Below are 16,236 nucleotides of genomic sequence, written 5' to 3'. Positions count from 1 at the left end.
GCGGTGGTTCCTTCCCCGCCGCGGGCAGCTGTTGAGCCCGGCTGCGAGCGCTGACAGGGCCCGCCGTGTACCCGAGCTTCTCCGCCCACCCGCCGGCCCCGCCACCGCCCCGCCGCCCGCCTCCCCGTGCCCGCCCCCTGCTCCGTCTCATCCGCCCTCCGCGCAGCCCGAGCCCCGGCCCCGCGGCTCCGTCCTCGGCCCGGTCCCGCTTCCCGGCGGGCCGCCGCCTGCATGTCGTTGCTGCCCGCCGCCGCCCTGCCGCCGCCCTGCCGCCGCCGCCGGCCCCGCCGCCCCGCCGCGCCGGATGCAGGTGAGTGCCGCGGCCCGACGGGGCCTGGCGGGGCGCGGGGGGGCGGGGAGCGGGCCCGCGCCGCCATGTCGGGCCCCGCCAGCACCGGGGCCAGCACCCGGGGTTGCCGCCGCGGCCTGGGCCGCCTCGCAGCCGCCGCTCTGAGCCCTCACGGACACGGATCCGTGTGTACCGGGGCGGGGGGGGGGCTGCGGGTTTATTCGCGGCGAGGGGCGACCCGGAGGGTTCTCCCCGTGAGCAGGTAAGCGGGGGTCCCTGGAGGCTGGGCCGCGGCGGCACTGGCAGCCTCCCCCCCGAGTTGCTTTTGGGATGTCAGGTCACCACATAGCCCAGGCTTGGGGCAGTGGGGTGAACCCGGGCCATGGGATAAGCGCTTGGCCCCAGTCCCTTCTGCGTTGGCCAGCATCCCATGGTGGGACATTCACCTGGTGACCCCGCAGAGGAGCTTGGGGGATGTTTTTTTGGGGAAGGCAGAGGTCTGGATGCTTTTTCCTGGTACTCCACAGCAGTCCCATACGAGGAAGACAGGCAGGAATGTCACCTGCAATAAAAGCTGGGCTTCCAGCTCAGGCGGTGGTGCTTGCAGATAAAACAACGCACCTAAACACTGAGTTTTTGTAACAGTTTGGGGCTTGCTTTTTAAACTTAAGTACTTTCGGTAAACATGGCGGAGGGCTTGGTTGTTTCCTGCCTTTCGTGGCCATGCCAAGTTTTATCTGACCTTCTGAAATCTTTCGGCAAGTAGGGTTTTATCAGGCCGTTTTTGAAACTTTGAATAGGCTTGCTGAGCATTTGCTCTGGGGAGTTACAACTTGTCCTGAGCCGGCCTGCTGATAGGAAGTTTAGATGGCCTTGTCCAAGCGGGAGGGTTTGCTACAGTTCATTTCATACCTGTGCCATCCCCTCTCCGTGACACCGAGCACAAACGTGCTGTCGTGCATCCAAAAACTAACCTGGAGGGGAAAACAACTCATCCCAAAGTCGCTCATGGTTATACTTCCTGTGTGTGTAGACGTGGTTGATAATGAAAGTGATGACAATGTGTTTATTTTTAGCCCGTGCCATTCCTTTGAGGTGTTTCCCTCCCTAAAAAATACATTATTTGTAACACCAAAGTCTTCTTGTGGCACAACCCAAGGAATTCCTAGAAGCTGTATCCCAATTTGGAGGGCCAAAAACCTCTGATGAGGTTGAGCATGGCATTTAAAAATACAGCACTGCCCGTGATTTTATTTCCCTGTCAAAATAAGAAGCGACGGTGAAATTTGTACTGCCAAACATTGCTTTTCTGAAACACAGCCTGCTTCATCCAAATAGAACTTATGTCAGAGCATCAACTCGGGTGTTAAATCTCCTTGCTCCTTGTCTTCAAAGGTGATTGAAGATGACAAAAGCCCCGTTACAGATTGACTGTTCAGTTTAACTGAACAGTGGCAATTTTGCAGTGCTCTGCTGTCTGCTAAACAAATCCCGTTAAACACTTTCAGTTTTGTTCTCTTAGTACTAAAAGCAAGGGCTGTCTGAGTGCTGAAGCACAGCAGAATTTAATTTATTCCATTTCATCTTTTCTTCCTACAGGCACTCTTTCCAGTTCAGTTTGTATATTTAATTGAAGGATAAAGTGCAGTGTAAATGGCTGATAGGTATTGCCACATTCCTGAACTAACTTTAGGTTTCTTCCGTCTTTGGAAAGCTGAGGTCCTAATGTGCCACCAGCACTGAAGTAAGACAACCCATCACCAGACAGTTAGAAAAACAGAGTTTGGCAGCAGTATGGAAGCCACAGAACTTTGCACATTCATTTTAGTCACTGTTGAGTTTCCCCACCAGGTCTGTATGGCAAACTTCTGCTGGCACAGCTCTGTCTGCGAGCTCTGTGACGGTGACCCGTGACTGACATAGCTGTGCCAGCAGAAGTCCTAGCTGTAGAAGCAGTTATCTGCAAAAGTGCACTTTTACTGATACAGCTTGTTTTCGTTTCTAAAGGCTGTTTTTCCATATCATGGTGGCAGCACTGCTGCCAGTAAAGCACCACGCTCTGGGAATGTAGTGTAATCAGACATTTATTTGCCTGGCCTGGAAGGGACGACTGGTCAAGTTTAATTTCTGTGCATGGCTCTCCTCTTCCCATCCACTGTCTGTAGGAGTTCACATTTGCAGTGAGAACTCTCTCCTGAAAGTAAGTGATATTACAGCTGCTACTTGTTTTCTTTCCTTCAAAAGGTGTTTATAAAACTTCCATTTCATGTGATAAGCTGGGATTTTATTTATTTATTCCCCCATGGGGACTGTAGTGGTTTTTCATTAACCGTCTTGTTTTTTTCAAAGAGGGAGGCAGGCTTTTGACCAAGTTTTCCAAGTGCAGTAATATTTAGTCTTCACGCCAGTTTTATAAGAGACAAGCAAGAAAATGATCCCAAGGTGTGTGCAGACTCTGGTAGTAAAATAAAAAGGCACCACTGGTGAAAAAATAATTTGTTTCCACGCTGGATAAGCCTTTACTTAATTTAAATCTATAACAACAAGAAGAAAAACTTACATTTAGGTAGTTCACAGTAGCTACTTTTTTTGTTCAGAGACAGTGTGCACAACTGGGGAGGTGTATTTCTTTTTTCTTGTTATTGAAACCTTTCCAGGGCCATTCTGTTTTTAAGTGGTAAAATTATGCCTCAGTAACATGAATAATTTTAGGGCAAACTTCTTTTTCGCCACCCATGAAAAAGATACTGCTTAATCTGCTGGACACTTTTGGGTTATTTGATTTTAAAAGGGGAGATAAATACAAATAAATGGTTTGCTTACTATTTATTGGAAAGAGCTTTTGTGATGCCAGAAGAGCACTCGAGGCACTGGATGCAACCTCATTTGCAGAATCCTGAGAAAGCAAATGTAACAGTGCAGCTTATTTGTTTGGGAGCATAAGATGGCATTTGGGAAAAAAAATAAAAAAAAATAAGTTAAAATATGTCTTAGGCATTTTTAAACTCAGGAGGATTTGTTGTGGATTTACAACTTTAGAGCATTAAATACTAAGCCTCTTGTAATATTCCCCCCCCCCCCCCCCCCCCCCCCAAATTCGGTGCTTTTCTTGATGACAGGCTGTAATCAAGGCTTGGGTGCTTGTTGCTTGCTTTCTGCAGTTTATCAGAGCATTTCTCGTGTCTCAGACAGATTTGCTATCACCAGAAAGATACAGATAGCACTCCCCTACATTTGTCTTGTGCCCCTGGGGTGGCTCAGGCTGGGGGAGCAAGGTGACTTCAGTGCTGTACTTAGCTTGTTCAGGACAGCTGTCAGATCTTCCATTGCTGTGGAAAGCTGTGTAAAAACCCTGACTAAATCCATGAGCTGTGCTTTTTCCCCCTTTTATCAGGTTATCAGCTAACGTGTGTCAAAACATACAGCACACTGTCTCAATGGTGCAGCTATCCCAGCTGAGCCAACTGAACTTTGCCAGTGCCAGATGGGGAAGTGCTGCTTTGCTCCCAGCCCTGCCACACATCAGACCCTGTGCTGAACCACTTTTGCTCACTAACCTGACAGCAAATAAACAGAGCAGGAGGTGGAGGCTGCAGGGCATCCACATGTTTTAAAAGTGTTGGTTCTTAGATCAGCCGTGTAACTTCACCTTTTGATTAGTTCTTTGGGTTTCAGTGGTATGCCTGTACAGCTTTTCCATCTCACCTGTAATGATTAAAAAAAAAAAAGAGGCTGTCTCGGGATGTTTCTTTATCTTTACTCAGTGGCAATGTTCCTGAAATTCTCTTACTCCCCTTCCCCATCTTAAAAGGGATGTGCATCTCAGGTCCATGTCATCAGATTCACACATGTACCTCCCACCTCAAGACCACCCAAATAAAGATCAAACAGTTCATAGAGGTCAAAGTAAACCCTGAAGTATACCCCACAGGAGATGGCCAAGAGACTTTCTATGCACAAGATTTACTGGATCCATTTGTGCCTCTTTCAGGAGTGCTTTGGAATAAATCTCAGAGAAAGTTGCAGGTAGACTCCATGAAAGGTCTTTAGCTGAACACACTGACTGGCTTTGTTTGAAGCTTGGTAAATTCGTAACAGGGCTTTGTGATACCTACCTGTAATGGCAAGGTACTGGATGGGAGTTGGTTTCTGTTATCTGGGGAAAAACTTCTCTTTTAAGAGTTGAAAACAAGAAAAAAATCCACAAAAAAAACCCAAACAAACCAACCCCTGCAACTCCCCAAAAAGCCACAACCCAAACTGATAGTACTCTGAATACAAGAGAACACTGGAAGAAAATCTCTCCAAAAAAGTTACTCTGGTATCCTGTTTAGAAAAACAATGCGTACAATTGCTTGTACATCTCCCTACAGAGGATCAAGTAACAGTGTTTAGACACTACCAGAAAGCTTTCCCTCCAGGGTTTGAGAGGTGGTCATTGAAAATATCATTCAAGGTAGGCAGAAATGCATTGCATGATGTTCTACAAGAAACAAATATCATCCCTTTCAACGGAAGATATTAAAGCAGTGCTGGTAAAAATGCTCCAAGATGAAGAAGCAGCAGCTCTCAACATTTTTAGCTACAACTCACTTGTAGTGAGTGAACACAGAGATTTTGGAAGCTGTAGGAAGTCAGCGCCTGTGGCTAAGGAACAGAGCCCCATTTAGCCATTGTGTGTCATGCACACAAGTAACTTAACTAATGCTTGTAACCTCCATGTGTACACAAGGCACAGATAAGGTTGTGTGTGTTCACCCTCACTTTGGTATTTCCTGATGTAAATGATTAATGGTGCTTTATGCTTGCACAGGATTGTAGCTGTTTCTGCTTGGCATTTAGCTAAATGGTTTATTGTCTTTCACATTCTGCTTGCCTGTAAGGGAGCTTTATGTTTTCTATGAGAAAGGTATATAAAATGAGGTTAAAAGGGACTGCAGATTTCACTGGGTATGAAGTCTGGTAGAGGTGCGTATTTTAAATGAAGTTAACACCACGTGGACGTTGCCTGCAGGCAGATTTACAGCACAGTCCTATTAACAAAGGTGTTCAGACTGTGCCATCAGCAGAGAAATTAAATACTTTTCTCCTCTTTGTCAAAACTAAAAACATTGGGGAAAGTGAAACTTCCACTTCGAGCACAACAGTGAGAGTAGGGCCTGAGGAAAGAGGAAGAGGAAGGTTTTTTCCCTCTGCTTCGCTGCCCAAAGCAAATTCAGGCTTGCTTGTGACAGTGATGGTTAAAAATGGCAGTGTCAAAAGTAGTGGTCTCAGGCTCAGAACAGCAGCAGGGCCACCTGGCAGGTCCACTTGGGAGAAAAGTCTAGGAATATATATGACAGCCCAGTGATGGCTCTTCAGAAGGGTTTTCGTTTTGGATTTCCCTCCTGCATTTGCAGCTTGAGGACTAGTAAATCTTTGTTTACAGACACTAATGGACTAAATCCTTCATAGCACCCTGCCATCATCCCTGCTGTTGTGTATCAGGATTATTCCTTAACCTAAAGAAAACCTATTGTGCCCTCAGCTAGGAGCAGCAGGAATTTTTATGGCTGGGAAAATACTGGAGGCACCTCTCCTTGAAGAGCCCGTGGGCCTTTGCCCATCCCAAGTTATGCACCTACCTGTGGTCTCCAGAGGCCTGCACTGGAAAGGGGAATGTAAACCAGGTCTCCTGCCTAAGGGTCCTTTATCCTTGCCACAAATCCTTCTATGACTGCTACTGCAAGTCAGCAAGCTCCCCAGTCTCCTATTTACAACATGCAAAACAAAAAACCACAATTAAACTAACTTAAACGTTTTTAAAGGCAAAAAATATTCGTGGGCTGAAGCATCTCTGCAAGTTGCAGGAGAGAGAGGAATGTTTAGCCTTGCATGGCTATGGAGGGAGGTTTTGTTGTCTGCAGGCAGAGAGGAGAAGGTCTCCTCAGGAAAAGCAAGGAGGAAAAGTGGTTACCTTCTTCTTTAGCAATACACATGCCACAGGTCATAGCTACAGAGAGAAGGCATATGTAACCTTCACCTTATGGGGTCCTGATATTGAAAAGGGAGGTTTCCCTACTTAAGAAATGGCTTTGCTTTTATTCTTGAGACATTTTGACAACTCCAGAAACCCGCCTTACTGACAGATAGCTTTGAAAAGGTGGGTTTCTGGGGGGACCGCTAAGCAAAGTTTTGTAAATGCTGAGATGTCTGCCTTCTAGGTGAATTTGAGACCCAGAAAACTTCTTTATTTCCTGGAGTGCCCACTCTGACACCAGCTGAAACAACTCTCCAGCGAGTTTCTTCTCCAAGTGAGGGACCTGAACCTCACATAGAGAGCAATAGTGCAAAGTGACCTCCTCTTCCTTTTTCCCCTTTTTGCTTTGGTGTCAAGAGTTCACTGAACTTTTTTAGTTTATCAGATTTCACAAGTACAAAGATAACTACGTAAAACAACTGCTTTTGTTCAAGCTGTTAATAACAGTCAGGATTTGTACATTGGGCTCAAGTGTGCTGTTTATCCTTTAGGGCAGCTGAATGAATTGATTGGGTAGTTTCCCCCTTGCTTTTAAGGAATGCTTCCATCTGAGCGTCTTCGTGTCTTCTAATCACAAATAAGTTTTGCTTTTTTTTTTTTTTCTTCCTAAGAAATCAATCTGGAGGTTCTCTCAGAAGGCTCTGGCTTCGCTTTAAATATGTAGAGAGAGAAGCATGTTGAGGATTTCCTTCTGCACGTTTTTAGGTGTTAACTTTTCCATGTGCTAGAGGAAAACTGAGAAAACAGGGAAACAGAAAACATACTTTGTATGCTTTGCTGGATACTATCATCCTGTGTTTTGTAAACAGCAGAGTGGAGAGGTCCTGCAGGTTTTTATGTTTTCAGCTCTATGGCCTGCAGCTCTTCTTGCTCCTGGTGCTTAATACTAAGATTTCATGGCCTAAAAAGTTACTTGGAAGCTTCAAAGGAAAGGTGCTCTTCAAGCACTCAAGATAAATTTGTCTCTTCCATGGAAGCTAGGGAGTTTGCTCTTGGGGGTGGAGGTGAACACGCACTCCAGACTTGCTTGCCATACATACTTGTGTGAGGTAAGTAAGCTTCCAAATGGCACAAACGTGGTATATATCCTTCAAATAAATGTCTTTTTATCTTAAGTCAGCCTTAACATGTGGAGAATACCCTTCATCTTTCTTGTTGCTTCAAAGGAAAGTGTGGGAGTTGTCACCCAGTCATCCATGGCGAGAAACATGGATAGGAACCAGTACCAGCACTGGGACACTGCCAGCATTTCCCAGCCTTTTGGAAAGGGTTGGTACACTTGCTTCTTGTCAGAGCATGTATTGGTATGCACATATGACATGGTCTGCTGCAAAACAGAACTTCCTACTGATACAGATAGGAGACTTCAAACTGATCTGCAAGGGATTTAAAAGCAGAACAGTTGTCAGAAACTGTGCTCTCCAGGTAAAAGAAAACACTCTTCTTTGCATTTTCTTACAGTCAAGGAACTTGTAGCTCCAGGCAGGAAAAGGCCAAATGGAGCAATAGTTCCAGAAAACTGGTTACTGCTTCCTCTAACCCTTACAAGTCAATTTATATTTATTCTGTTACATGAATTTAAAACTGGCCCTGGAAGTGGGAGAGCTAGCACAGGATGAATTATCCACCCAGCAGAAATTTCCACTTGTGAACGCCTTTCCTCTAATCCCTTTTTGTTTTGGAAAGTTAAGAAAGCAAAGGGAAAACGGGGCCAGACAACTTCTCACATACCAGAATACAGGCAACAAGTGCCAGGAAGAGTCAGGTTCAGCTTGTCAGATGGCCCTTAGCTTGTATTTTTTACCTTGTATTCTACCTGTGCAATGATCCTTTTGCTTCTCCATCTCAGTCTGGAGCAAAAGATTGCAAAGGAGTGGATAAATTACAAATATTCTAAGTGGATGAGAGGAGCAGATGTATTAAGTATTTGAGACCTATGGATAGGAGGTTTGGGGATTTTTTTACAGTACTAAGATCTCTTTGAAGTGTCTCAGATGACAAGGTTATGCAGCCTTTTTGAAGACTTACTTAGCAAAGTCTTACGTGAGGCTATGAACTGAGGATGCCTATTTCCTCCTTTGATGTGTTTTTTGGTGTATGGTTTGACTTGCGGACTGCACAGTGACTAGTCCTGTGATGAACTGCAAGATCCTGTGCACGTAAAGGTGGAACTGTTCCATTTTAAAGAGATGGCCACTTATTTCATGGCAGCTGCAAGTATGGACAAAACAACCTTGGATATGTATGAGGGGAGATGAGTACAACTCAGAAGAATTTTCTACTTGGAAAATTATGTGTTTCAAAACCTCAAGCTCTCAACAGTGCTGCAGCATTCCTGAATCCATACCTTCCTCTTCCACACAGCCACTGTGTCTGTGATCTTACTTTAGACACTGTTTCTGTAAAGCAGCAGTGTGCATGCTACCCAGTGGTGAGTGATGCTTGCCAGGACCAGGGCTTTGTGCCATTGTTCTCTTATTTGACTTACTTTTAGAGCGCATTATCTAGTTTGCAGGTTTATACAGTACTTAGTGTTGAGAGTACTTGCACCCTCAGTGCCTTGAAAGCAAGTGTCAGGTCTGCAGCTTTTCCAGTGTTGCCCTGTGGTTTGCATAACTCTGTATCAACAGTGAAGGACCATGATCAAAACTCAGCATGACATGAAGGAAGGGAGGTCCACAAGGAAGCCTTTGCAAACACCAACATTAGGGTACTCCTGAATTAACTTCTCGCCTGCTAGCATCTTTAGAAAGAACAGAAAACTGACCTGTTTAAAGAACTTCAGGAAAAATTGTCAAAGGTATTCCCTGGATAGGTAATACACACACTTTAGATGAAATCCCTTGAAGTGGCTGAACAGAGAAATCCACCCAAGTTCAGCCTACCTTCTGGCACAGGAACAAGCACAATTCATACCAGCTCTCGGCCATGCCCCCTGACAGCTAACGTACACCTCATGGTTTGTTCTTGTGTAGCTTGCTTCCCTCTAATAAATTAAATATTACATCAGTCCTTCTGGGCGACAGAATTAACATGCTGCTAATGTTGATTGAGAGTGTCGCTGCATTGGGTAGCAGCTTGACCCTCTGGAAATTGCAGCTTTTTTTCACAGATGCCCCTAGTTTAGCTTCCAGATATCCACATCTTGCTTTTCTGCTGGAGGTGAATTTGCTGGTCCCCACAGAGATTGTCTTGGGCTGTTGCTGTAGTTTCTCATTTTTCACCTTGCTGGAATGTAGCTAGAAGAATCTTTGCTACTCATCAGCATGGATTTTAAAACTAGAATTTTGGAAGCTGAAGTATCAGTAATTGCACATAGGAGAGATCCAGACAATCAGGTACAGAAGCAGCTAAACTACTTATTTCGGTATCCAAATAATATGCTTTTTTCAGGCTATTGGGCGTGCTTTTTTACTTCTTTGATTAAAAAAGTAAAGTACATTTAAATATACCCTACTGAGAAGGGAGTTTATGCCTATAAACTGCTTTATTTAAAAAGATCCCTTTCCTTCTCCTCCTCTTCTGAGCATACAAGCCCAGCTACTTTGAGCACTAATGCAGCATCTTGTGGCTCGTTGAAACTGAGCTGTAATATGAAAATGCTAATTTATCGTGCCAGCGATTGCAAAACAGTTTCTGCTATTGGTGTGTACTTTTTCCTCTGGCCTTTATTTTTTAACTCATCCTTTTGTAATCTTGAGCTTTGCCACATCCAAACCTACCTGTAGTTGAACAGGGCAGGCCTTGTACATTTAAAGCTATCTGAAGTAAGTTTTGTGGTGGCAGATTTTCCTGTTATTAATTATTGCTGCAAAAAAACCCTCCAGATTGTGAGCGATAAGCTGGCCATTATCTGTCTATCATATAGGGAGAGCAACTGAAGTGCTGCCAGGCTTTGCTTATTTTGTTCAAGTGTTGGCAGCCTACTGCTGAAAGAGTGAGATAGCGCTGTAGCTTTGGAAATAATCTCATTTGTTCTTTTTTCCTAGCACAGACTTTGAAAGATGAAAGGTTATTGATGATTCGAACTGTATCTTAAGGAAAGAAAGAAGTGTTCCTTGAGAAGACAGCTTCCAAGTTGCTGCAGTGGTGTGTGTGGATTAATAATTTCGGTGTAGCTTTGCTTAGAAAACAGGTCGATAGCTGACTTCTCTCCAATTATTGATCCTGAGGAGTTGAATGAGACAAGGTGTTGGCTTGAGGCAACCTGAACAGGGTCTTTATCATTTCTAAGCAAGTGACTGAATGAGCCAAGGTGTTGGATTAGGCTTGTCAATAAAACAGCTTTTTCTCTTGAGGCTCAGAGGGAAGCTTGCACACTACACCACTTCATGCTCACTCAGTTCTTGGTGTTGAGAGTTTTCCATCTCCCAGGTCCTATTGATGTCAAACTGGTATAAGGAAAACCTCCTGCTTTAAGTTGCAGCTGCACTCGGATGCTTTTCTTTTGTACCTGCAGCCCAGGACAGCATTTTGTCTCTATGCTTCCTACTGATCCAGCACCAGCTGCTACCTTCCCTGGACTCCCAGTGACTGCAGTTCTTAATCCTTTAAGCCCCTCTGTCCTGTATCTCATTAAAAGACCAGTGCTCTCCAGGGGATGGGACAGCATTTGAAATGGGTCAGTTCTTTGAACTAGGGGCAATACTTGTGTAAATAAATCTACTCTTTACATGATCCCTTTAGGGGCTTCTGATTAGATTTATTTACAGGCTGCCTGTTCAAACTCTTCTTGCCCTATAGTAGACCCCTTGTATGCATTTCTGTTAAGCAGAGCTTTGTTCTTGAGGAGCTACCTGCCTGTGTTTGCATGTAAGCTAGCCCTTAAGAGCTCCTTTGAAAACAGGCCTTATAAAAGGCATCTACAGACAAAGGCAGGTTATTACTCTCTGACTTGATGGGGATACTCAGGAGTTGTCACATATGCAACTAGGAGTAATAGGCTTTCAAACACTCTTCTGGTTCTTTTGGGGCAAGGACTATAATGTTAACTAAATACAGAAGTTAAAAATAACTACTGCTACATAGTATTTTCATGCAGTAAATAGTTCAGCTGTTCTTGTAAGTGGGGGTGTGACATGGAGGAAAAGGAAGGGTGGAAACCTGGATATTCTTGTGTCACCTGTGATTTAGGAAAAGACTCTACTTCGTTTAGAGGAGATGAGGGAACAGGGGGAAATAACTAGTGGGTGTATGTCAGTAGGACAATTAGCATTTCCATCAAGCTAGTGCCAGTTGGCTCTACAATGAATCAAATACAGCAAGTTCCTCCCTTCCCACTTCTCCCCCTTGGCTTTTGCTCTGTTTCTCCAGGGTTTGCTTCTGTGACTTTCCCATACGTTTCTGAGCTTCTACAGTCTTTGCTGAAGTGATGTGAAGCCCCCTGCGATCCCACTGCCACTGAATTCACAACCAGCTGTAGGTTCTTGGTTACCTCTTGCATTTCACTATTCCCACTCCAACTTGTATTTCGCCATGCTTGAGCTTGTGCCGGAAATCAGGACAGAAAGAGGAGGCACAAAGCCTTGCAGGATGTGGTGGGTGAGCATCACTGCAGCTGGTCGTACATCTTGTTTTGCTTGCCTTACAGGGGCTTGACAGCACATGAGCAGCATTGGTGTGCCAGGCATAGGCAGTTCCTTACTGGACTTAGTTAAGGTACAGGGACTCCCTTTGTACAAGAGCCTCCAGTGGAACCTTCTGAGCTGCTGCACCTCTTGATGAAGAACTTGCAAAGAGAGGATTTTCTGTGAAACTGAACATGCAAAGCTTAAATAACCTCCTCTTGCTGAGCCTAATCTAAGTACCACATGGAATAAAAACTAGAGCAAAGCTTGGACAAATTCCATCATATTGTTGCCGTTCTTGCTGTTGTCATGTCCTTTTCATCACACTTCCCTGTTCACTAGCTGGATTGCATGAATGAAATCCTGCATGCAGTTTCACACAGGGTTGCTGCCACTTTGGTAAAGACTGCAACACTTCCCAAATTGTCAGCCAAGCTGATCAAACAGTAATGCTTTTTCCCAACCCTGAAGTTACTCTGTGAAGATGCCTTCTGCCTGTGCAACCTTGTTCATAACCTGATGGATGGCTTTCCCTTGACTATGACAAAGATAGAATTTTGCCAGGCAGGGGCAGCACTGTAGTAAGAGTCTGTCCCTTCTGCTTCTCAGCACAAACATGCTTCTTGACCACTTACAGCTTTGAGGAACAGCATTTCATCTTCTGACCATCAGTATAGAGATCCCACTACTTAGGTCTTCTCAGTTCTGCTCATTTTACTTACATGAGTTGCAATACAAAGCTGTAGTCCTTGAAGGAGAAATGCCTTGTGATAGGTACAAGGAGAGACTGTGAAAATTACTTCTGAAGCTTACTTTGTTGAAATATCTTCCACATCTAGTATTTGTCTTGATCATGGAGAAGAGATGGCAGTTTTATTAAAACATTAAGCTTGCAATATGCATGAAGATTCACTGAAAGTTTCAAGTTGAGGAATTTCAGTACTGAACCTAAGAGTAACAAAGATGCCTTACTAACGCAGGTTTGGTTTTAGATGCATGACTGATGTGGTTCAAGAAAAGCCCCTTATTACCTTCCTGTATTTTGTAATGCATTAGCAGATGAGAAGAGTGCAAGCCAAAGTATTTTTCTAACAGCATTACAGGAGTATGTTGTACTTGTGGACTTCATTTGTTGCTAGCTCCCTGGTGGCAACCTTGAAATTTTAATTGTTACTCCTTAGAGTTAATACTCGCTTCAAATTTTATTCTTTGCCTTGTGATTTATTTCCACTTGCTGTTTAAATATTCTCTCTTGATAGGATGCTTGTATCCAAGTAGTCACTATTTACCCACTTTGATTATACTTTCCTCAAAGACTGTAATCTCAGTATTGGGAATTGACAGTAAGAAACCGTTTTCTTACTGTAAGAAACTTATTTTCTCTTCTTAATAAAAGAAAAAAAATGATGAGGCATTTTTATTTGTTTCACTGATAATCTCTATTCCCAGTCAGGTTACTTGGAATAAGAAATTGAAAGGAGACAGTACCTTTGTTGGCAAACTCACAGTGTGTGTTGAACTCTTGGTAGGGACAACATATGCAGAGGTGGTTGAACATGTTCCCGCAGGAAAGCACAACGAAGAAAACTCAGATCCAAGCAAAAGACTGTCAGAATTCCCCATGCATATTTTCTTTCTTGTATATATACACTAAATACTCTATGATATCCTAATGTACCTTACTCTAACACATATATACACATACTAGTATTAGTTTTAAATCTCTTTAACAGTCAACTTTATTTTCTTGAACTTCATCGCCCTGAAGTACTCCAAGTCAGTTTTTGTATTTGTGGGTATTGGCCGTACTTTCCCTTCTCCTTTGGGGAACCAAAATGGAGAGACTTTCGTCATGCACTCATAAAAACAGAGCACTCTTATTACAGAGGAGCAACCTTCCTTTCCTCCCTTTGCAACCATTTAGGCCTGTTTACAAAATGCGTAGAGAAAAAAGGCTCTGTTTTCCAGCTTGTGGTCCAGCTTTCCAATGTAAGTAACATGTGCCTGTGTATATACATGGGCACGCACATGCTCTGGCTTCGTCAGCCAGCAGGATTCTTAATTCCTGGGAGGAATCACCATATGGAAACGGATGGACAGTAAGCTGTTACTGCACAGGGGAAGGAGGAATGATTCAGGGCAGTATGCTGGATGGTTTTCAAAATGCTTTGGCAGTTTGACTCATCTATATACAGAGGCTGGGAGAAAAAAAAACAACACAAAGAACGTCACTCTGCTGGAGGCGAGGATTTTGAGTTGTGCCAACGCATCCATGAACTGAAGCAGGATGAAGTTGCAGCTCTTTTCTATTTGCTTCCTTGTTAGAAACAGACAATTCATTTATGCATTGAGGTATGGAAGAACTTAAGTGGAACAACACATTATAGTCACTATAATTTAAGAAATTTGTCTTGTACCTCGCTAGGGAAGGGACTGGTCATTATTTTGCAGCAGCTTTGACCTATGCAGCTTTGAAGCCCTCCTGCAACACAGATGCCAGATAATCTGGACAGCTGTGAGCAGGCTTTCTCTTCCCATTGAACATACATTAATCCTTCTGCTTGATGGGGGATATTTACCTTCAGAAGAAGAGATGTGACTTTATTAAAAATGATAGTGATGCATTTAATCTCTCACAACAACCCTGAGATAGTTACTTTGGTGTGTTTGTGTGTGCTGTGTAATGGAAGAGATTTCTTATGTTCACAGCTGCTGTTGATTTCCCCCACCCATACAAGAAAAATTATACTATGAGTTAAGAAATTTCCTAATCCTTAGCATGGTGTCCTTTCTTCTCTTGTCGTGTGGGTGCAATTTGTAAGGCTGCTTTCAACTTCTCCCTAAGAAAAGTCACAGTTTATATTTCATATTGCTAACTGCGACCTCCCTATCTCACATTCTCCATACATGTACAACTTCAGATCTTCTTAGATAGATAAGCGCAAAAGAGCAGTGCTCTTTTCTGTTGTTACCTGGTTGGCTGAAACTCCCAAGTATATAGAAGCTTCTGTTGTTTGTTGCCCCAAAAATACGAGTCTTCAGAGTAAAAGCCTGTGGTATGGCCTGATACCTCAAAACTTTCTTCTTTAACACTTTACCCCTTCAGTAGCTACATTTGTCTTTATTGGGGGGGGGCTTTAATTACCAGTGCACCCTATACACAGAAGCCAGCAAATACAGCAGCATATAAAAACAAGCTTGTAAAAAAAAACAGCCACAAACCTCCTCCTTGCAACTCTTCCAAACCAAATACTTTCTCCCTAACCCTTTTTATATACAGCTGAACTCGATCTGCTTAAGTTCACCTGGGATCATACTTAGGGTTTCAGCTGAGTAACCCTGTGATGTCAGGATGGACTTGGAGCCAAAGAGTTGGTGCATAAGCATGACATTGTTAGGAACCCTCAGATCTCCAAGTTTGTGCAGAACTTACTTTCTTACTAATGCACTGATGTTCTCATATTCAGGTTTTCTTTAATTTCCACAATATCAGGGTCATACTATTTAAGTTTACATGGTTAGATCTGTAGTGGAGAGCAAGTTTTAGCAGGGGTTAACTGATTCAGAGAACTTGGTGTAGGTCCCTGAAGACTGAGCAAAAATAGGTTGGGATTTTTGGATACTGGTTTAGTTCCAGGACAAGCAGAGGGGGCGATGGGAACGATAGGAGTTGGGAACCCAGGCAGAATTCATTTTTGCTTAAAAAAAAAAAATGCATGTCATGTCTTTCAAGTCTTGCTCAATGTTATGCAGTAAAAAAAAAAAAAAAGAAAGTATATTTGATTTGTTTTCGCTTTTCTGTAACTGTGGAAATGACACTGATGCTCGTTTGAGTCAATACTATTTCAAAATAATTATAAAGTGACTAATACCTGAAAAATCTGCATGCCATTTGACTCGCAGTTCAGGGCTTGGTTCATTGGAAGGCCTTTGACTGCCACAAATTGCTTTAAATTGGCAGAGCACTTCTTATAACAAGCAACATTTCAGCATAATTCAATTGGGTTCCCTGCCAAGGAGGAAATTGTAATCCCAAAGCTTTTTGATGGTGTCACCTGGTCGGTGGTCATCTCTTGGCCTGTGGGCAGGTATGGATGAGTGTGGGGTGACTCAGATGGTCCAACCACCACAGTTTTTTAAATACTTCCTCACCAGGCCCTGCAATGTTTGTCCAGCTTCTGCCCCAGTGTGAGCAGTGAAGGATCTGGCAATGGGAATGCCAAGCCCTGCTTTGGTTTCCAGCAAGGCTGCTTGGCAGCTGGAGGAGACCGCAGCTGCTTCAAGGCTTTGAATTGATGTGCGTGTGACAGCAAGGACCCCTGGCTGGACTGAACCTTCCTGAGCTGTTAGTCATCTGAGCC

General features: G+C 43.8%; 1 protein-coding gene across 2 annotated transcripts in view; it reads left to right on the top strand.

Moving 5' to 3' along the window:
* The first annotated feature begins 158 nt into the window (after positions 1-158).
* The window catches only part of CNOT6L (CCR4-NOT transcription complex subunit 6 like), a 31,993-nt gene continuing 15,915 nt past the window's right edge, over positions 159-16,236 (top strand). The window contains exon 1 of one of the 2 annotated variants that reach the window (XM_062614144.1): positions 159-310. The gene's annotated coding sequence lies outside the window, so the exon portion shown is untranslated. Of the gene's footprint in view, positions 311-1,325; positions 2,490-16,236 lie in introns of those variants that run through there. The other variant, XM_062614143.1, reaches the window with a different exon arrangement.

Source organism: Pezoporus occidentalis, unplaced genomic scaffold, assembly GCF_034315485.1.
Source record: "Pezoporus occidentalis ecotype Australia unplaced genomic scaffold, CSIRO_AGI_Poc_V1 ctg172, whole genome shotgun sequence".
Taxonomy (NCBI): Eukaryota; Metazoa; Chordata; class Aves; order Psittaciformes; family Psittacidae; genus Pezoporus; species Pezoporus occidentalis.
The sequence above is the reverse complement of the archived record's forward strand: the minus strand, read 5'-3'. Positions and strand labels throughout refer to the sequence as shown.